Below are 22645 nucleotides of genomic sequence, written 5' to 3' on the forward strand. Positions count from 1 at the left end.
GAGGTCGCTGGATGACTAAGCTCAGCGACCCTAGTGGCCGACACAAACACCGGGCCCATCTAGGAGTGGCACTGCAGTGTCACGCAGGATGTCCCTTCCAAAAAACCCTCCCCAAACAGCACATGACGCAAAGAAAAAAAGAGGCGCAATGAGGTAGCTGTGTGAGTAAGATAAGCGACCCTAGTGGCCGACACAAACACCTGGCCCATCTAGGAGTGTCACTGCAGTGTCACGCAGGATGTCCCTTCCAAAAAACCCTCCCCAAACAGCACATGACGCAAAGAAAAAAAGAGGCGCAATGAGGTAGCTGACTGTGTGAGAAAGATAAGCGACCCTAGTGGCCGACACAAACACCGGGCCCATCTAGGAGTGGCACTGCAGTGTCACGCAGGATGTCCCTTCCAAAAAACCCTCCCCAAACAGCACATGACGCAAAGAAAAAAAGAGGCGCAATGAGGTAGCTGACTGTGTGAGAAAGATAAGCGACCCTAGTGGCCGACACAAACACCGGGCCCATCTAGGAGTGGCACTGCAGTGTCACGCAGGATGTCCCTTCCAAAAAACCCTCCCCAAACAGCACATGACGCAAAGAAAAATAAAAGAAAAAAGAGGTGCAAGATGGAATTGTCCTTGGGCCCTTCCCACCCACCCTTATGTTGTATAAACAAAACAGGACATGCACACTTTAACCAACCCATCATTTCAGTGACAGGGTCTGCCACACGACTGTGACTGAAATGACGGGTTGGTTTGGACCCCCACCAAAAAAGAAGCAATTAATCTCTCCTTGCACAAACTGGCTCTACAGAGGCAAGATGTCCACCTCATCATCATCCTCCGATATATCACCGTGTACATCCCCCTCCTCACAGATTATCAATTCGTCCCCACTGGAATCCACCATGTCAGCTCCCTGTGTACTTTGTGGAGGCAATTGCTGCTGGTCAATGTCTCCGCGGAGGAATTGATTATAATTCATTTTAATGAACATCATCTTCTCCACATTTTCTGGATGTAACCTCGTACGCCGATTGCTGACAAGGTGAGCGGCGGCACTAAACACTCTTTCGGAGTACACACTTGTGGGAGGGCAACTTAGGTAGAATAAAGCCAGTTTGTGCAAGGGCCTCCAAATTGCCTCTTTTTCCTGCCAGTATAAGTACGGACTGTGTGACGTGCCTACTTGGATGCGGTCACTCATATAATCCTCCACCATTCTATCAATGGTGAGAGAATCATATGCAGTGACAGTAGACGACATGTCCGTAATGGTTGTCAGGTCCTTCAGTCCGGACCAGATGTCAGCATCAGCAGTCGCTCCAGACTGCCCTGCATCACCGCCAGCGGGTGGGCTCGGAATTCGGATTTGGGATTTCGAAGAATGCACAGTTCTTTGCTGTGCTGCTTTTGCCAGCTTGAGTCTTTTCATTTTTCTAGCGAGAGGCTGAGTGCTTCCATCCTCATGTGAAGCTGAACCACTAGCCATGAACATAGGCCAGGGCCTCAGCCGTTCCTTGCCACTCCGTGTGGTAAATGGCATATTGGCAAGTTTACGCTTCTCCTCCGACAATTTTATTTTAGGTTTTGGAGTCCTTTTTTTTCTGATATTTGGTGTTTTGGATTTGACATGCTCTGTACTATGACATTGGGCATCGGCCTTGGCAGACGACGTTGCTGGCATTTCATCGTCTCGGCCATGACTAGTGGCAGCAGCTTCAGCACGAGGTGGAAGTGGATCTTGATCTTTCCCTAATTTTGGAACCTCAACTTTTTTGTTCTCCATATTTTATAGGCAGAACTAAAAGGCACCTCAGGTAAACAATGGAGATGGATGGATTGGATACTAGTATACAATTATGGACGGACTGCCACGGTTAGGTGGTATAAAAAAACCACGGTTAGGTGGTATATAATACAATTATGGATGGACGGACTGCCTGCCGAGTTCCGACACAGAGGTAGCCACAGCCGTGAACTACCGCACTGTACACTGGTTGATAAAGAGATAGTAGTATACTCGTAACAACTAGTATGACACTATGACGACGGTATAAAGAATGAAAAAAAAACCACGGTTAGGTGGTATATATTATAATAATAATACAATTATGGATGGACGGACTGCCTGCCGACTGCCGACACAGAGGTAGCCACAGCCGTGAACTACCGCACTGTACACTGGTTGATAAAGAGATAGTAGTATACTCGTAACAACTAGTATGACACTATGACGACGGTATAAAGAATGAAAAAAAAACCACGGTTAGGTGGTATATATTATAATAATAATACAATTATGGATGGACGGACTGCCTGCCGACTGCCGACACAGAGGTAGCCACAGCCGTGAACTACCGCACTGTACACTGGTTGATAAAGAGATAGTAGTATACTCGTAACAACTAGTATGACACTATGACGACGGTATAAAGAATGAAAAAAAAACCACGGTTAGGTGGTATATATTATAATAATAATACAATTATGGATGGACGGACTGCCTGCCGACTGCCGACACAGAGGTAGCCATAGCCGTGAACTACCGCACTGTACACTGGTTGATAAAGAGATAGTAGTATACTCGTAACAACTAGTATGACACTATGACGACGGTATAAAGAAAGAAAAAAAAATACCACAGTTAGGTGGTATATATTATAATAATAATACAATTATGGATGGACGGACTGCCTGCCGACTGCCGACACAGAGGTAGCCACAGCCGTGAACTACCGCACTGTACACTGGTTGATAAAGAGATAGTAGTATACTCGTAACAACTAGTATGACACTATGACGACGGTATAAAGAATGAAAAAAAAACCACGGTTAGGTGGTATATATTATAATAATAATACAATTATGGATGGACGGACTGCCTGCCGACTGCCGACACAGAGGTAGCCACAGCCGTGAACTACCGCACTGTACACTGGTTGATAAAGAGATAGTAGTATACTCGTAACAACTAGTATGACACTATGACGACGGTATAAAGAATGAAAAAAAAACCACGGTTAGGTGGTATATATTATAATAATAATACAATTATGGATGGACGGACTGCCTGCCGACTGCCGACACAGAGGTAGCCACAGCCGTGAACTACCGCACTGTACACTGGTTGATAAAGAGATAGTAGTATACTCGTAACAACTAGTATGACACTATGACGGTATAAAGAATGAAAAAAAAACCACGGTTAGGTGGTATATATTATAATAATAATACAATTATGGATGGACGGACTGCCTGCCGACTGCCGACACAGAGGTAGCCACAGCCGTGAACTACCGCACTGTACACTGGTTGATAAAGAGATAGTAGTATACTCGTAACAAGTATGACACTATGACGACGGTATAAAGAAAGAAAAAAAAATACCACGGTTAGGTGGTATATATTGTAATACAATTATGGATGGACGGACTGCCTGCCGAGTTCCGACTGCCGACACAGAGGTAGCCACAGCCGTGAACTACCGCACTGTACTGTGTCTGCTGCTAATATAGACTGGTTGATAAAGAAATAGTATACAATACATACAACAATATACTACTATACTGGTGGTCAGGCACTGGTCACCACTAGTCACACTGGCAGTGGCACTCCTGCAGCAAAAGTGTGCACTGTTTAATTTTAAATTAATATAATATTATGTACTCCTGGGGGCTCCTGCTATAACAACCTGCAGTGCTCCCCAGTCTCCCCCACAATTATTATAAGCTTTGCCTTTTATACATTGATGTGCAGCACACTGGGCTGAGCTGAGTGCACACAGACTGAGTCACACTGTGTGACTGGCTGCTGCTGTGTATCGTTTTTTTTCAGGCAGAGAACGGATATAGCAGAGAACGGATATATTATATTAAAATAAATAAAAGTTAACTAACAACAACTGCACTGGTCACTGTGGTAAACTCTGTCTGACTCTGCACAATCTCTCTCTCTCTTCTAATCTAATTTCTAATGGAGAGGACGCCAGCCACGTCCTCTCCCTATCAATCTCAATGCACGTGTGAAAATGGCGGCGACGCGCGGCTCCTTATATAGAATCCGAGTCTCGCGAGAATCCGACAGCGTCATGATGACGTTCGGGCGCGCTCGGGTTAACCGAGCAAGGCGGGAGGATCCGAGTCTGCTCGGACCCGTGAAAAAAACATGAAGTTCGTGCGGGTTCGGTTTCAGAGAAACCGAACCCGCTCATCTCTAGTCTTAGTACATTTGAAAATGCTGTAAAATCCCTGAAAACGGGGGTTTTACCGCATTTTTACCTTAGTACATCCCGCCCTTATTCTAAAACACCAATACTCCTACCAGCAGCATCCTTTGCCAATGGGTGTTGTGGTAATATAACCATAAAGTTAGATATCAACATTTTTGTGCTGTAAGACTAGTGATCCCAGCAAGCCTTGGCAGTAGTATTATATGTGCCAGCATGCCCTTATATGCAAGACTCTTTGGGCCTCTTTTAGTGTATTAATAAAAAAAATACTGTGAAATACTGTAAGTGGCACTGTGTAACTGTTACTAAAAAAAGAAAAAACGCCCAAAATGTATTGCTCGAGTAAATCCCTGAGGGAGACACTTCTTTATTTCAGCTTGTGATCCAACAATAAATAACCCTATTAGCGCAGGACTTGCTCCATACCGAGTGCAATGGAACAAACTGTACAGAGCAGCATAGGGGGTCATTCCGAGTTGATCGCTCGCTAGCTAGTTTTAGCAGCCGTGCAAACGCTATGCCGTCGCGCACTGGGAGTGTGTTTTAGCTTAGCAGTGTGAACAGTTGTATCGCAGATCGCCTGCAAAAATTTTTTGTGTAGTTTCAGAGTAACTCAAAACCTACTCAGCGCTTGCGATCACTTCAGACTATTCAGTTCTGGATTTGATGTCACAAACCCGCCCAGCGTTCACCCAGCCACGCCTGCGTTTTTCCTGGCACGCCTGCATTTTTCAGCACACTCCCTGAAAACGTTCAGTTGCCACCCAGAAACGCCCACTTCATGTCAACCACTCTGCAGCAAGCAGTGCGAATGAAATGTATCGCTAGACCCTGTGCAAAACCACATAGTTCATTGTGCCCGTACATCGCGCGTGCACATTGCACCGCATGTGCAGAACTGCCGATTTTTAGCCTGATCGCTGCGCTGCGAACAAGTTCAGCTAGCGATCAACTAGGAATGACCCCCATAGTACTTACTTATTGGTCTGAGCATGGAAAAGCCACTTTGTATTGGTCAGTATTAGGTTTTATCCATAATTTGTAAACATAATACATTGTATCAGTTTTGCAAGAGAATCTTCTCCTGACATATGCATGTGTCAAGGTTTAGCCAGCCCTTCTCTCCCCTGTCCTAGGAGCTGAGAGTCTAAACTATTGGTTTGCATTACATACACACACCATACTTGCCTACTCTCCCGGATTGGCCGGGAGGCTCCCGAAAATTGGGTGACCCTCCCGCCCCCCCGGAAAAGCAGGCAAGTCTCCCGATTTCTATACTCCCCCCTGCCCGGACCGCCCACTTAGTGAGTAAAGTGGGCGGTTTGGGAAGTCAATGACATGATTCTTGTTGAATTGCATCATCATAGCCACGCCCCCCGCAGTATAATGCCGGTAATAGCGTCATTATACAGCGGGGGCGTGGCTTAAATGATGCAAAACATCAGCCGCGCCCCATCCCGCCTTCACCCTGCCCCCGTTCCACCTCTGCTCCGCCCCCTCTGCTGGTCACTGCCCTTCCCCGCCCCCTGCTGATCCGACCTGGCTGCTCTCTCCCGGACCATGTTGAATACTTATTAACATGCATGTCAGTCCATCCCTGCAGACAGATATAAAGGGGCATATCCATTTCTAATTGTCAGCCTAGACCTATTTTATTAGGTCCTGCATCCCTGAACGTAACAAGGATTTTTCCTTGGAACCTCAGGATTATTATTATATATTATTATAATATTGTCAGTTGTGGAATGTGAGCATCCATAGTGCTGGTTTTTGTCCTTGAGCCAAGGTCAGAAAACCTCCATGAGTAACACTCTGGGCTTTGTCTGGGGGTAGTATCAGGTTTGTAATACGTAAATAATATGGTAGAATGTTTGGAGCATTTTATGAACAGTGACAAAAGCACTTAAAAAAATAGTTTGGGCACAAGAATCACTGCTCTGTGCCAGCACACATCTGCTTTTTCCTCTGGTGGCAGTGTAAACAGCAGGTTGGACCAAGAGCCAGAATATAAACTTTGTTTTGGTTCAGTGTTAACAGTATCCTAAATTATTCATTCTACAGCCCACGTTTTCAGTGCCCTCTGCCCAATCTCACTACTGCTTTGTCATGTACTTTATTGGCCTATATAGTGTATAGTTGCTTCTGTGGCATCATACCAGCATGCCTGTATATTTCATTACCCTCTTTTCTAATATTGGACCCCAAAAGCAAGGACACTAGGATGTAGGTTTAAAAGTGCTCCTCATCTGTCTCGTAGATTCAGGTCACCAGTAAGTCATATTATTATTCACAAAGTCCAGAAATGATACACGGTCCAGAAATGATCAGAAGACAAGCATATAGTAAGTAAAGTTCAAATAACAGCAGGTAGGTTAGATGTACAGCAAGGCAATAGGAACAGGTAGGTCTGAGACAGAAACGTGATCCAAAGAAAAGTTCAATATTCAGTACACAGCTGTTGATAGAAAGCAGAAAAGGGAAATACAAAGCAGGGTCATTAAACAAGCCAGGTCACATTCAAATATTCCAGTATGCACTAGAACAAGTTCACAGAACAATCACCTAGCATTGACTGTTAGGTGAGATCTCCCAAAGTGTTAGGGGATATGGCTCTAATCACCAACCGGGTAGTTGGTAGTGCATGTACAGACACTTTTTCATCATGTGTGAGATAAAGACCCATAGACTTTGGGCAATATTCTAGAATCTCTGGGAGTCGTATCATCCAGCCAATTTGTCAGAGTAAAGTAAAGAACTGAATAAGCACTTTGCTAACACAATACATACCACTGACTGTGACAATGTTTGCACTGAAAAATGCTAGACATGTCTCCTAACATTCCCTGAAGCAATAATGGAAAGCATGTTCTTCTCACAGCAGAGCAGTAGTGATGGAGGAGAAGCTAAAGCCATACAGAAGGTGATGCGACTAGTGGCACTGCCCAATGCACAAGGCAGAGGCTTACAGAGGTACCTGACTTTCCATAGATGAAGTATAAATGTTGAAGGGCTATGGGGGTATTTTTTTTTATACATTTAAATTAAAGAGGGAGTGGAGGGAGTGGAAGAGCTTAGGGTGGTAGACTGCCATCGTACTACACTGTGAGAAGCACAGGTGTGCATAAATGCTAGGAAGGGTTTGGTTTGGTCTAGTACTACAGATGAGGACATGGGGACTTGGCATGTCCACATGTGACATAATTACACAACCAACACATTTATATCCTGTGGAGTTGACAACATACATAGAATGTTGGAAGGTACAGTATGGTCAATGGCCCACAACCATGAATGTCATATTTATGCGAGGTCCATGAGGGAGATTAATAACTGTAATGAAAGCAATAAAAAAAAATGGCAGTAACATTTTAGGTTTTTTTGCATTATGTTTTTTTTTTTAAGTAGATTTTATTGCAGAGCTTTATACAAGACCATACAGAATATGTAGTGTAGTACATAGAAATCCAATAGCAATATAAAATATACAACCTGAACAACAAAAGAAGCAATGCCATTTTGGCATATAATAAAAACATCGCAAAATTTGCATTCTGTTTTTTAAAGTATTCACTGGAGGTAAGAAACAAAAACTCTACACTTCAGTGTCTTAGACCCCTTTCAGACATCCTCCAAAATCCCAGGTTTTTGCACATGAACGCAAATCAACCCAGGATTTTGGTATGTCTGAAAGGCACAAACCCGGGAACATGTTCCCGAGTTGACAACCCTGCAATTGACCTGGGTTTTTACCGGGCCTTTCGTCCCGGGTAAACAACCCGGGCTAAGTGTGAATGGTGCGACCCGGGAACTTACTCGCAGGTCGCACCTAGATACCTCTGAATGGCATTTACTGCCAGAGGGGGTGGGGCTGCCTGGAGGGGGCGTGCGCCAGCTGCTGTGGTCTGTGCTGCAGAATGTAGTAAAAGCAGCTGGCACAGCCTAGCAACAGAGACGCAGCCATCATGGTGAGGTCTGGTGGCTGGTGTGTGACATGTATGTGTGTATGAGTTTGGCATATGTGTGTATATGACATGTATGTGTGTGCCTGAGTATGACAGTGTATGTGTAAGGTGTGTGTGTGTGTGTGTGTGTGTGTGTGTGTGTGTGTGTGTGTGTGTGTGTGTGTGTGTGTGTGTGTGTGGTGTGTGTGTGTGTGTAAGACATGTGTATGTGTGTGTGTGTGTGTGTGTGTGTGTGTGTGTGTGTGTGTGTGTGTGTGTGTGTGTGTGTGTGTGTGTGTGTGTGTGTGTGTGACATGAGAGTAACTTGGCCTGCCCTGGCTTATAGAGTGCAAGGGCAGACCAGGCTTATGTTTGAAAGGGGTCAACCTGGGAATTTCACAGGTCTCAGCTTTAGTGTGAAAGGGGGTCCTAGCAAAGGGAAATTCCCAGGTTTTATGTCTGAAAAAAATACCGCTTTCACATTGCAAACCATGGTCGGATCCGGCTTTTGAACCTGGGTCTGACCCAGGTCCGAGCAGCCTAAGACATTGCAGTTTCAACCCAGGTTATTCCCGGGTTGGTGCCTTTCACACTGACCCAGGTTACCCAGGTTAAACACTGTGATGTGATTTAAAATTGACTTTTCTGGCTCACCTTTATGAGGTTTCAAGGGAAATAAAAGGAGGGGCTGGGGCTTTCACACTGCACAGCGACCCGGGTCCGATCCGTGTTTAATCCTTCTTATAACCCAGTTTGAAAAGCAGGGTTGCTCGACTCGGGTTATTCACTTTGGCACTGTCACACTGCACCTCGACCCGGGTCGACCTGGCATCAACCCGAGATATTTTGGCGATGTGACGGTGTATAAAGGGATATAAGAGTTTCAAGAAAGTGGGTTTTCTAATCACACATAAAAGATATAATGTCTCACAGCATTATTGTAAAACAAATGTCTAGACAGTTAATGGTCTCCCTGAGCTTACTTTATACTGTGTGTAATGTTGGTAATGTTTACAGTGTATCTGATGTAATAATGCATCATTTACATTATATGTGAATACGTCGCCAGGAAAATGACAAAATAACTTTGGTATCCTTAAGCAATTAAGAAAAAGTTAAGGTGGGTACACACTAGTAGATATATCTGCAGATCAATTGATCTGCAGATATATCTATGGACGGATTGGGCAGTGTGTTCAGCATACACACTGCCCGATCCGTCGGGGACTGACGTCAGGAACTGGGCGGACGTGTACACAAGCCCGCCCAGTTCAGCTGTCAATCACCGCCGGCCGCCGCAGCATGTGTACGGGCGGTCGGCCGACCACCCCGTACACACACAGCGACGCGCCAATATATCGGTAGATATATTGGCCGTCGGCTGTGCTGCGCGGCCGACGCGATACGTCTGTGAACGACGGAGTTCACAGACGTATCGGCCGTACACACTGGCCGACGCTTCCGCGATATATCGGCCGTTCTCTTGAACGGCCGATATATCGCGGGAGCGTCGGCCAGTGTGTACGGGCCAGTGTGTGCGTCGACCAGTGTGTACGGGCCTTAATACATAAATACTATAGAAGCATATTGAGCTAATAATACTACCTTAAACAGAGGAGTTTGATGACACTTATATGATCGCCTATCCTCTGTGACATCATTTTAAAATGTTCTTATACTGTAGTTGAAAAAGAACAATGTCAAGTATACAACATTGTTGATATGATGGGGGCTGTACAGCTAGAGGGAGATCCATGATCGCCATTAGTGTAGCCTTTCTTCAGCTGGTATTGTGAAGACATGGGCTGTACAGAACAAATGTTATAAGCTGTGTTTGAAAAATGTCAGGAGCTGGTTGGTTAGTACTTTATCTCTCACAATTTTATCTTTTGCCAGGCTTTGATAAATACCCACCTTTAATATTTAACTTAAACAAATTGGTAAAACTGATTTAAAAACTCCTTATATGTAAGGTGGTGATGCCCCAAGGCGGCCCAGCCAGAGCAATATAGGGAGCTCCATGCCCCAAACGCTCTCCCCCAAACTGACTTTGTATATAATTAAAAGGATCTTACCTATGGCCCTCATTCCGAGTTGTTCGCTCGGTAAAAATCTTCGCATCGCAGCGATTTTCCGCTTAATGCGCATGCGCAATGTCCGCACTGCGACTGCGCCAAGTAAATTTGCTATGCACTTAGTAATTTTACTCACGGCTTTTTCATCGGTCTGGCGATCGTAATGTGATTGACAGGAAATGGGTGTTACTGGGCGGAAACAGGCCGTTTTATGGGCGTGTGGGAAAAAACGCTACCGTTTCCGGAAAAAACGCAGGAGTGGCCGGAGAAACGGAGGAGTGTCTGGGCGAACGCTGGGAGTGTTTGTGACGTCAAACCAGGAACGACAAGCACTGAACTGATCGCAGATGCCGAGTAAGTCTGAAGCTACTCAGAAACTGCTACGAGGTGTGTAATCGCAATATTGCGAATACTTCGTTCGCAATTTTAAGATGCTAAGATTCACTCCCAGTAGGCGGCGGCTTAGCGTGAGCAACTCTGCTAAAATCGCCTTGCGAGCGAACAACTCGGAATGACCTCCTATGTCTTTTGTGCAGTCAGAATGTGCTGGTTCCCTGTTTAAAAGGGTGTAGTATGGTATGCCGGCGGTCGGGCTCCCGGCGACCAGCATACCGGCGCCGGGAGCCCGACCGCCGGCATACTGACAGTGTGGCGAGTGCAAATGAGCCCCTTGCGGGCTCGCTGCGCTCACCACGCTGCGGGCACGGTGGCGTGCTACGAGCGCCACGCTATTTTATTCTCCCTCCAGGGGGGTCGTGGACCCCCAGGAGGGAGAATAAGTGTCGGTATGCCGGCTGTCGGGATCCCGGCGCCGGCATACTGTGCGCCGGGATCCCGACAGCCGGCATACTGAAGACCACCCGTGTAAAAGCCTGAGAGGCAGTGGGTGGGGTGCTAATCCAGAGATGAGCTAGTTAATTGATAAGAAAGGTGTTTCACCACAGGTGATGGCAATCATACATTACCAGGAAAGTCCAGGAACAGAGCATTTTCTCCCTCATGGAGAGGGTCAGGTAGGCACGTATGATGTATGTGCGACATTATTATAATGAGACATGTGTGGAGCAGTGATTGAGGTGGGTTTGTGTCTTTTTGTGAGCTCATGCTTGTTTTCTAAGATTTTCTTATGAGCCCCTATAGATATATCTACTCCAGTGACGTTCATAGCTGGGAAGGCACTGGTTAGAATGAGAGTCAAAACGTCAATTTGGGATTTTGTATGATATGCATGTATTTCTGTAGTGAAGATGGCTTAATAAAAAAAATTCTGCTGCTTGGTGAATGTCCCACTTTTTGTAACTTTTGCAATTTTTCATTATCTATGGGTTTGTCCTTTTGATGCTGCTGTAGGATCACAATGAGGATCTACTGCTTATGACTGAGCGCAGACTTTTCACTCTCCCTGTCTCTTGCTCTCTAATGGGTTGATTCAATTATAAGTGAATAACCCTGGTCTGGGAGTAAGTATAGCTATGTTACACAGTTACGAAACCGCCGCCAACAACTTCCCAATCTTGCCCTAGACTCGTGGTTTTTTTTTCTCAACTTTATGGGTCTGCAAATAAAAATATGTGAGTTAGACTGTAAGTGTGGCATATAGCTGAACTTATTGCGTGCAGGAGTAAATTTGCCTCTAATTGATTTAACATATATATATATATATAATATATATATATATATAACATGATGTAGGGACCGGCACTCTCAAACATAAGTACAGCTGCCCCGGTGCCTCCTCAAATGATCAAAGGACCATATATATCACCAGCAGTTAAGTGGCACTCGTAGGACTTCAGTCAGACAACAAAGGACACAGCGGTCACAAGTTTGACAAACTTGTGACCGCTGTGTCCTTTGTTGTCTGACTGAAGTCCTACAAGTGCCACTTTACTGCTGGTGATATATATATATATATATATATATATATATATATATATATATATATAAAATGAGGAGTGCATTCACCAGATCAGAAACCAATGTTTCTGTCCAGCACAAGGTTCTTTGTCTGGTGCCTGAAGAAAAAATTGATTCTTAAAAGAAGCTGGTGATTGGACCCCTTATTTAATTTGTACAGTTAGAATCCTTTTTTGGATAACTCAAATTGAAGGACTTTATACAGTATCTATACAATAATTTCAGGAGAATTGTCCCTTCTCAGTGCATGTGCTGTGGAAGCCATCCCTACATTGGTTTCCATTTTGAGGAGGATGGCACAGGTCCTAAATGGATGCATATGAGAGGAGAACCCACCGCCTGAACAGAGTAAATATGGGAGTGTGAGCGATGCCGGAAGGGGGTTTAGGGGTGGGTGGAGCAGCAGGGATTGGACAAGAAGAGCTCTTATGGTGTAATATGTTGTTACACCTATAGTAGAAGACAACAGTAAAGCTGCATACACTTATTATATCAATGAGAGCTTATCTGGTGCGAACTCTGGCCCTCATTCCGAGTTGTTCGCTCGGTATTTTTCATCGCATCGCAGTGAAAATCCGCTTAGTACGCATGCGCAATGTTCGCACTGCGACTGCGCCAAGTAACTTTACTATGAAGAAAGTATTTTTACTCACGGCTTTTTCATCGCTCCGGCGATCGTAATGTGATTGACAGGAAATGGGTGTTACTGGGCGGAAACACGGCGTTTCAGGGGCGTGTGGCTGAAAACGCTACCGTTTCCGGAAAAAACGCAGGAGTGGCCGGGGAAACGGTGGGAGTGCCTGGGCGAACGCTGGGTGTGTTTGTGACGTCAACCAGGAACGACAAGCACTGAAATGATCGCACAGGCAGAGTAAGTCTGGAGCTACTCTGAAACTGCTAAGTAGTTAGTAATCGCAATATTGCGAATACATCGGTCGCAATTTTAAGAAGCTAAGATTCACTCCCAGTAGGCGGCGGCTTAGCGTGTGTAACTCTGCTAAATTCGCCTTGCGAGCGATCAACTCGGAATGAGGGCCTCTGTACATGGTGTCATTTTCCTTCATACACTGATATATTAAATGCCTATCTGCAAATTGGCAGCTTCGTGTGAGAGTTTTCGCATCTCCTGATCGGTCTGGAAGTAATGTCATTGTTGGGATGTGGATTAAAGAAAGCTGGTCCTCCGCAAATTAGAACACATTCTCGGAAACCTCTGGGACATCACATACAGAACAGAAAGCAAGGGTCAAAAGACGTCTTATGTGTATTCATATATTTGAATTGGCAACAATACAAAGAGTAAACATTTGTTGATAAAAATATAAATTCTTAGGGTTATCTGATTGGATAGTCCCTCTGTAGGAGATTGTCTGCAGTCAGATCCTTAACCACTGACCACTATAGACTCTGCCAACTTTACAAGCATGTTTACAGTAGTATAGCTAACACCATTAAATACTGTAACTTGCATTTTAACGTTATCTGCATAGTGCAGCTGACATAGTCCCTTGACACAGTAGTTGTCATAATGACTATCAGACTCACATACTGTACATATTCTGAATTGACTATGTTTAGAAACCAGTCTCTCTGTCAAACTCACATACAGGACATATTCTGAATTTACTATGTTTAGAAACTAGTCTCTTCTATGCTATATATTCTGCCAGGGCTTTTTTTAAAAATATATTTTTCTTTTCAACATTTTTATTTGCACTTAAGTATATTTGAATTTAGAAGCACCATTCATCCTGAATATTTTGTCAGTACATACATGGGACTGATTCCTGACCCAGACCCAACCCATTTGTGCTATTGTAAGTCTTACAGCTGGTAAGCAGACACACAATGTTCAGAACACTAAATTTGTATCACTTGTATATACAAGACAGAGCCAGGACAAGAGCAAAGCCAAGATTCCTATTTGTAGTCAAAAACAATTTTCTAATTTCTCTGAGCTGGAAAATATGATACAATAAGAGCTCTCAGTGGCCTTGTAAGCACCCTGCAAAATACAATACGATTATGAGGTCTGTTTGATTTTACCATATGTCATAATGATGAAAAATAGGCTACACATAGAAACAAGGACAGGTTTAGGGTAGAGAAATGAGTGAGATATATATATATATATATATATATATACGGTGTAGGGATGCCGGCACTCCGTCTCCAAACTGTTTAGATGCCTCGGTGCCTCCAATACAATGCTGAGCAGCAAGGTGATATATAGGGCGGAAAATAGTGGCACTCACTCGGACTTCTATAATATCCAATAAACGGGCGCAGTACGCCTCTGCAGGTTAACGTTTCAGTTTTATTGTCAAAACTTTCGTCAGAACAAAGTACATTAAAAAGAAGCTTACCTTTATACCAAGAAACCCGTGAAGACACCCACATGGAAAACGAAGACTGATGGACGCAGGGTCGGTGACGTCACGATCCCGCGACGTGCGCTCTTGTGCGCATGTGCCGAACCCTCCGTATCCTAGCAACATGAATAACATAATGTGAAAATCCCAACACCTTGATTGTAAGCTAACAAGCCGCAATGTCTTAATGAAAAAAGAAGACCCGATACCAGGTTATAACTATAATACTCAACTAGGCATAAGATGACATTAATATTCAAACAGAGGGAAAGCAGAGCATTTGAAACTAGAAAAAAACAACCAATCAAATAAAGCAATTAAAATTCAATTGTTCGTTTAGTCCTTTTGGTGACACAGTGTCCAAAAAGTGGATCCATCTTGCTTCCATTTGTAGGAGTTTCTTGCCTCTATCTCCTCCTCTTATATTTGGGGGGACATGATCAATAAGTTTGTAGCGCAAGGTGGACAAATTGTGTCGGTACTGTTTAAAATGCCTAGCAACAGGCTGTTCTGCATCTGAGCCTTCTAAAGCATGTCTGATCGACATTCTATGTGTCGCCATTCTTTCCCTTAAGGTGCAGGTAGTCTTACCAATGTACATTAGTCCACATGGGCAACGTATGAAGTATATTACATACTTGCTGGTACAGGTCAAAATATGTTTAATATCAATTTTCTTCCCGGTATGTGGATGATTGAAGGTATTACCAGGCTCCAAATAGCTGCATGTTGTGCAACCAGTGCACTTATAGAAGTCCGAGTGAGTGCCACTATTTTCCGCCCTATATATCACCTTGCTGCTCAGCATTGTATTGGAGGCACCGAGGCATCTAAACAGTTTGGAGACGGAGTGCCGGCATCCCTACACCGTACATAGTCTAGGAGGAACAAGTGAGGAAAGCACCCCACAGCCCTCCTTTTCTGGCAAGGCACCGGTCCGTTTTTTGTATTTCACGGAAGAACCTCACGGGTGATTATTTGTTCTATATGCACTATTGTTGCACCTGCACGGCGGTGATCAGCTAAACAAAGCCGGAACAACATGTCATATGAGGCTAGTGGCTATCGCAGCATAGCTTTACCTATGGGAGAAACGTTAAGTTTCTCTGATGCAGAGGCACAGGAGATATATTTTACTGACGATTTCGCTGCCACAAAAGGCACGGATTCTAATGAGCAACTGTATTTTGAGCTTCTTAAATATAAGAAAAAAGAAATGGATTTTTTAATGCATGGTATCACCCTCTCCGATTACCATCGGAACAAACAGATCCCCAGAGGATTCCGCATCAGGAATACCCCTACTATAGGGAGATACAACCAAGATTTCTGCAGGAGATGGGTGGCTGTATTGAATAAATGCAGCTTTGATCTTATTTTATTAGTGATTGAAGAGTCTGCACGGGAGTTGAAATTGATTAAATCCAGCATTTCCAAATTTGAGGACATGCACATGGAGGCCCTCACTAATGATCTGGAAACAAAGTGGATTGACAAATTGACTGAACAGATGGACACATATAAGGCAAATTTGGTCAAATTTAAGAAAGAAAAGTTGTCCACTGTCCAGCGTGACTATATGGAGAGCAAGGTTTATGCTTGGGTCCAGAATCCTGGGGCACTCAATCGCCAGAGGTTCAGAGATAAGAAAAAGAACTACAGAAGAAATGACAGAGACACTTCCAGCGGGGATTATTCCTCTTTCAGTGGATCGGAAGAAGCAGGCACATCAGGTTCAAGTAAACCCCCTTTAGGAGTTCGAACCCGCGCACAGCGCGGTGTACCCCCAAAAACCGCACGAGGAGGGGGGGGCAGTGGAAAAGAAACCTCAAAAAAAGCAGCAAAAACAAAGAAGTAACCACTGTGTTTAACCTTTCAAACCGGACACTGACTCAGCATGAAATTTCCCTGCTTAATAAAGGCCTTTCATTCATACCATCTGGTAAATTTGATGTTCTACAATGGCAAGTTGATTCTTACCGCTTTGCCAGACAACTTAGAATCAAGGAATATTTTGACAAGCAACCCACACAGACCTTGGACACGAAATCTGATGTTCCACCCCAACTTAAGGTAAGGTCTAAATTTGACCCTTTTTCGAATAATCTTTCTCTGAAATGTTATACACGGACATTAGACCAGAAAGTAATTAGTCACAGTAAAAATGTGAGACAGAAACACAATAACATCAATAAAGAAGAACGCTCAGCATTGACTAATCTGCGCTCTTACACAGACATTGTGATCCGTGCCGCCGATAAGGGGGGCGGCATAGTGATATTAAATCTCACAGATTATAAACGTGAAATTTATTCACAACTCAGTGATACTGAAGTCTATAAACAATTGGAGCAAGATCCTACAATCCAATACAAGATAGAACTGGACAATATATTAACAGAAGCATCAGAGGAAGGTATTATCTCTGTGGCCATGTCCAAGAATTTAAAACAGGAGTTTCCAATAGCTCCTGTATTCTACACCATACCCAAAATTCATAAGAACATGACAAATCCGCCGGGCAGGCCTATTATTGCAGCTAGAGACTCACTCTATTACAAAATTTCCCAGTATATCGATATATACTTGCAACCAGTGGTACAAAAACAGCAGATGTATTTGAAAGATACCACAACTTTCCTCAAAAGATTGCAACAGTATACACCTTTGCCACCCGGTTGTATATTATGTACTATGGATGTGGTGTCTCTGTATACTAATATACCACATGAAGAAGGCCTTACAGCAACAAAAACCCTCCTCCTCAATGACAGAGACTATGACGGTCCAGATATAGACTTTTTGATTCAGCTCTTAAGACTCACACTGAAACGCAATTACTTTCTATTCGATGGCCACTGGTATAACCAGCAAAAAGGGTGTGCGATGGGATCCTGCGTGGCCCCGGCGTTCGCCAATTCCTTCATGTTCGCCAAAGAGAAGGAATTATTATTCAATTTACCAGATTTTGCACAAAGGGTAATATGGATCACAAGATTCATAGATGATGTGTTCCTGATATGGCAAGGAAATACGCAAGAACTTGAACAAGTCATCACAAAAATCAACTCCATTGACCGTAACATCAAATTTACTTATACCATTAGTGACACAAAGGTCAATTTCCTGGACGTTAAAGTGTCACTGGAAGGTAACCGGTTGTACACTGATCTTTATAAAAAGCCAACAGACCGTAACACATACCTGCATGCCTCCAGCCTACATCCCCCGGCCTGTATAGGGGGCATACCTTACTCCCAGTTTTTGAGGGTACGGAGAATAACAGATACAAAAGAGAAAGCAGAAACAGCTATTAAAGAAATGATGCAGATGTTTCTGGATAAAGGCTACAGATATGAGGATCTGGTCCATGCTAAAAACAAAGCTCTGGCAAAGTCAAGATCGCAGCTGATGGAACCAAAATTTAAAAATCCATCAAAGGAGAAATCCCTACCTTTTGTACAACAATACCAACCAGACAGTGTGTTTAATGTCAACACAGCTAAAGATTTGTGGCCGATTGTCACCCTTGACCCTGAGCTAAAGGGTTTTAAAAACCATAAAATCTTGCCCAGCTTCTCCAGAAAAAAGAACCTTAAAGATCTTTTGGTGGTCAACGACATCACACGCCTTCAATCAGCACCAAAACAGAATTTTCTTTCCCGTAAACCAGGCTGTTATAAGTGCACTGGTTGCACAACATGCAGCTATTTGGAGCCTGGCAATACCTTCAATCATCCACATACCGGGAAGAAAATTGATATTAAACATATTTTGACCTGTACCAGCAAGTATGTAATATACTTCATACGTTGCCCATGTGGACTAATGTACATTGGTAAGACTACCTGCACCTTAAGGGAAAGAATGGCGACACATAGAATGTCGATCAGACATGCTTTAGAAGGCTCAGATGCAGAACAGCCTGTTGCTAGGCATTTTAAACAGTACCGACACAATTTGTCCACCTTGCGCTACAAACTTATTGATCATGTCCCCCCAAATATAAGAGGAGGAGATAGAGGCAAGAAACTCCTACAAATGGAAGCAAGATGGATCCACTTTTTGGACACTGTGTCACCAAAAGGACTAAACGAACAATTGAATTTTAATTGCTTTATTTGATTGGTTGTTTTTTTCTAGTTTAAAATGCTCTGCTTTCCCTCTGTTTGAATATTAATGTCATCTTATGCCTAGTTGAGTATTATAGTTATAACCTGGTATCGGGTCTTCTTTTTTCATTAAGACATTGCGGCTTGTTAGCTTACAATCAAGGTGTTGGGATTTTCACATTATGTTATTCATGTTGCTAGGATACGGAGGGTTCGGCACATGCGCACAAGAGCGCACGTCGCGGGATCGTGACGTCACCGACCCTGCGTCCATCAGTCTTCGTTTTCCATGTGGGTGTCTTCACGGGTTTCTTGGTATAAAGGTAAGCTTCTTTTTAATGTACTTTGTTCTGACGAAAGTTTTGACAATAAAACTGAAACATTAACCTGCAGAGGCGTACTGCGCCCGTTTATTGGATATTATAGAAGTCCGAGTGAGTGCCACTATTTTCCGCCCTATATATATATATATATATATATATAAAAAGGCAATGAGGCTGGCACTCAATTTCTGGTGTTTGTATGTGCCCGGGTGCCCTCCTGAAAACGCCTTGCAGCGAATTATCAATAGCTTGTGGATGGCGGCACTCCAAGGACTTCAAAGTTGCAGTAAGTATAGCTGTAGCTACTCATGGTATGTGTCACCTATACTTACTGCAACTTTGAAATCCTTGGAGTGCCGCCATCCACAAGCTATATATATATATATATATATATATATAAAGAAGAAAATGGAGGGCGCACAGGTGAGTATGATTAAAAGGATCTTTACTCAATAATAGCTCACACACATTTCATTATAAGGTCACCCGCTTAGTTGTAACGAGATGTCTGGCCAACAAGATCCGTGACGTGCTGACCGGAGTTCGGCGGGCGTTCCCGGCTGGAATCCAGCTTGTGCTGTTAAGAGAGACTGTCTGCGGCAGTGGTTATCCGTCAGTGGCGTTTGGTGAGGTGTCTGGTAATCCAGAGGCCAGACATCTCGTTACAACTAAGCGGGTGACCTTATACTGAAATGTATGTGAGCTGTTATTATTGAGTAAAGATCCTTTTAATCATACTCACCTGTGCGCCCTCCATTTTCTTCTTTCTATGTGACTGAGGAGTTACGGTTGGCTCTCGATACCAAATAAACATAGGCAGAGATAAGAACACTATGTGTGCAAATGCTAGGAGCTTAGGAAATAAAATCCCAGAACTCATTGCAATAATGACAAGGGATGACCTAGATATTGTGGCAATTACAGAGTCATGGTGCAATGAAAATCATGACTGGGACAGAGATATACCGGGATATACTTTATTTAGGAAGCGCAGAATACCAAAAAATCGGAGGAGTTTTGGGTGACCATAGAAACAGGGGAGAAGTCGATTATTCGTATTGGCCTGATATACAGGCCACCAGGTCAGGAAGAGGAATAGGACAAGAACCTATTGCAGAACATAACTAAAATGGCATTAAAAGTAGAGGTAATTATCATGGGAGACTTTAATCTTCCTGATGTAAACTGGGAGGTGTCTGTTGCTAGTTCCACTAGAAATCGGGACATTTTAAATTCCCTTCAGGAAGCATCCCTCCACCAATTGGTGAGGGATCCCACTCGGAAAGATGCAATATTAGACTTAATACTTACAAATGGAGACATATCGGACGTAAAAGTGGGTGCAAATCTGGGATCCAGTGATCAACAAGCAGTATGGTTTCAGCATAAAGACTGACTAATCCCATACAAAAACAAATGTGTTGGATTTTAGGAAGGCTGATTTTGTAGGAATGGGAAAATGTGTAAGCGATTCTTTAGCAGACTGGAGGAACTTGGAAGTAGTGTAGGAGAGGTGGGAAACATTAAAAAATGCAATATTAAAGGCAACAGACAGAGACTGTGAGTCTTGTTGAAGGAGACAATGTAATAGCAGATCATCTTAAATATTTTAACTCAGTATTCACTACTGAAAGAGAGGGGAAGGGGCCACAGTTAAGTTGCAGGGATATTCAAGAAAATGAAAAAAGTACATTTACAGAGGAGAAGGTCCTAACAGAACTCTCAAATCTGAAAGTGGAAAAATCTATGGTGCCAAATGGGATGCATCCAAGGATACTAAAAGAACTTAAAGAGGTGCTGGTAGCACCATTGACAGATATAGTCAACCAGTCATTAGCTATAGGAGTAATTCCAGAGGACTGGAAAAGAGTGAACGTAGTCCCACTGCACAAAAGTGGAAGAAATGAAGAGGCAAACAACTACAGACCAGTTAGTCTTACATCAGTAGTAGGGAAATTGATGGAAACACTCTTAAAATAAAGACTTGTAGATTATCTCAAATCCAGCAATTTACAGGATCCCAAACAGCATGGATTCACTGGGGGGAAGATCATGTCAAACAAATCTTATTGACTTTTTTGACTGTGTGACTAAAGTGGTGGATAAAGGTGGAGCCGTGGATATAGCTTATATAGACTTTAGTAAGGCTTTTGACACTGTTCCACATCGCAGACTGCTAAATAAACTTGAAAGTTTGGGATTGGATACTAGGATTATTGAAAGGATAAGATCTTGGTTGCAGGATAGAAAACAGAAAGTTGTGGTAAACGGAGTGCATTCACAAGAGGGAAATGTTACCAGTGGAGTACCACAGGGATCTGTACTTGGACCAGTGCATTTTAATATCTTTATTGGTGACATTGCAAATGGCATTAAAGGGAAAGTATGTCGCTTTGCAGTTGATACAAAGGTATGCAGCAGGGTATTCACACCAGGAGGGGTAAAACAAATGATTGAGGATCTAGGTAGAATAGAGGAATGGTCAAGATTGTGGCAATTACAGTTTAATGCGAAAAAATGCAAAATCATGCACCGGGGTCTCAAAAATCCAAAGGCTAAATATAGCATTAATGGCACTATACTGGAAACTACTGAGGAGGAAAGGGATCTAGGAGTCACTATTTCAGGCGACTTAAAGGCAGGTAAGTAATGTAACAAAGCAATGAGGAAGGCAAGTCAGATGCTTGGCTGCATTGGGAGAGGAATCAGCAGCAGAAAGAAAGAAGTAATAATCCCTATGTATAGGTCATTGGTATGGCCTCATCTAGAATACTGTGTTCAATTCTGGAGGCCATATCTTCAAAAGGATATTAATACATTAGAGACTGTACAAAGAAGGGCAACTAAAATGGTGCATGGCCTACATCACAAAACATACACAGAAAGACTAAAAAAATCTCAATATGTATAGGTTGGAGCAGAGAAGGCAATGTGGGGATATGATAGAAACGTTCAAATATATCAACGGTTTTAACAAGGTCCAGGAGGGAAACATTCTCCAAATGAAGAGAAGCAATAGGACACGAGGACATGCACTGAGACTGGAGAGGGAGAGGTTCAGGGGTAATTTGCGGAAAAATGACTTCACAGAAAGGGTAGTGGACAAGTGGAATAGCCTCCCATAAGAGGTGGTAGAGGCTAAGACAGTAGAGCAATTTAAACATGCATGGGATAGGCATATGAATATCCTTACAAAGAAATAAGGATCAAATAAGGTTTGAGATAAAAATATGGTACAAAAAGGGGACAGACTAGATGGGCCAAGTGGTTCTTATTGGCCGTCAAATTCTATGTTTCTATGTTTAAGTGTCCAACTTTACGATATGCTAAGGAACTTCAACCTTCAAAGACAACTGAGTCTTGGGTATTGGTTAAAGTTTAGTACATGTTCAGATTCAGGGGGATAGGGGATTTGGGGAACTCTTCCCCTACTCTTTAAATACAACTTTATATACAAGTGACCCTTTGGCCGCCACACCATACAGTATTTCCTCACATTTCTTTGGAAAAATGTTGCCAGTGCCATATTTCCATAGCATTTGGAACATATATTTGTAGGCATCATAACTTTTGTATCAAAATTAATTTCTTTTTCATCCACTAGGGGTCACTGGAGTACTCTTGGGATATGGACGGCGTAGCAGAAACAAAGGCACTGAATATTTAAATTTAGAACTCTC

Source organism: Pseudophryne corroboree, chromosome 8, assembly GCF_028390025.1.
Source record: "Pseudophryne corroboree isolate aPseCor3 chromosome 8, aPseCor3.hap2, whole genome shotgun sequence".
In the NCBI taxonomy this organism is placed as follows: domain Eukaryota; kingdom Metazoa; phylum Chordata; class Amphibia; order Anura; family Myobatrachidae; genus Pseudophryne; species Pseudophryne corroboree.